This window comes from Amphimedon queenslandica, unplaced genomic scaffold (assembly GCF_000090795.2).
Source record: "Amphimedon queenslandica unplaced genomic scaffold, v1.1 AMPQUscaffold_4228_Cont23789, whole genome shotgun sequence".
NCBI lineage: Eukaryota > Metazoa > Porifera > Demospongiae > Haplosclerida > Niphatidae > Amphimedon > Amphimedon queenslandica.
Genome location: NW_003555456.1, coordinates 521 through 1500, shown reverse-complemented (window position 1 = coordinate 1500; position 980 = coordinate 521). Strand labels below are relative to the sequence as shown.

Here is a 980-nt window from a genome sequence, read left to right as displayed (position 1 = left end):
TGATGACTTGTGGATCAGTTTCCACTTTGAGGAGGAACGAGTCGATGTACTTGTAGCTACTGAAACTCAAATCTGAGAACAGTGATCTCAAAGATGAACGGCAACCGAAGGCAACAAACAACTACAAAGTACATAAAACTCTCTCATTTATTAGTACAAGATGTACATGTATGTACATATTATGTGCAGTACATGATCACTGAGTATGTGTCTCATCTTGGTTTTTGTTTATTAATTTAGACGATCTTGCTGAAATTGAAAAAGAATTAACTGAGGGAGGGACTAGCGTCCACGACCTTGAGAAAGCTAAAGAGAAACTTGAACAAGAACTTGAAGAAATCAATCTCATGATGGAGGTGGTTGTGGTTTACCATTACCATGGTTACATTGATTATGTTTGCAAGAGAACAAAGGCCAATTGGAAGTAGAGCAGAACACTGTCCTTTGTCTTCAGTTAGAAATATCACAGCTCAAACAGAGAGGAAACTCTTTGAGAAAGATAATGAAATAAACTCCCTCAGGCAAGTCTCGCTGTACATACCCAACTCATTATAGAGCTGTTGCACGGAAGTAATCAACGGGGGGGGGAGGTGCAGCTATGGATTGTCTGCCATGTTGGGTGGCAAGAATGTACATGGTGAGAATGGAGAAAAAATCTCAATAAATTCTGCAGTTGACATTACAGACTAATGCAAGCTAGGAGATGAAGATATTGAGTGAAGAATTCTCTAATATTCTATAGCCAAGTATGATATCTCATCTTTGGAAAATTCCAGTTTGTTTCTGTATCTCCATTCGTTCTGTGCCACCCAACATGGCAGACAATCCATAGCTGCACCTCCCCCCCGTTGATTACTTCCGTGCAACAGCTCTATAATGAATGTATACAATTCTTTTAATGTAGGAAGACCCATCAACGCCAGTTGGCTGCACTTCAGCAGTTGCTTGAAGAGGAGAACAAAGCTAAGAATGACACCGTT

General features: G+C 40.1%; 1 long non-coding RNA gene across 1 annotated transcript; it reads left to right on the top strand.

Annotated features, from left to right (window-relative positions):
* The first annotated feature begins 14 nt into the window (after positions 1-14).
* Positions 15-475, top strand: LOC109592700 (uncharacterized). The gene is made up of 2 exons (XR_002190504.1): positions 15-128; positions 241-475. It is a non-coding gene; the product is annotated as an uncharacterized LOC109592700 (long non-coding RNA).
* Positions 476-980: the final 505 nt, after the last annotated feature.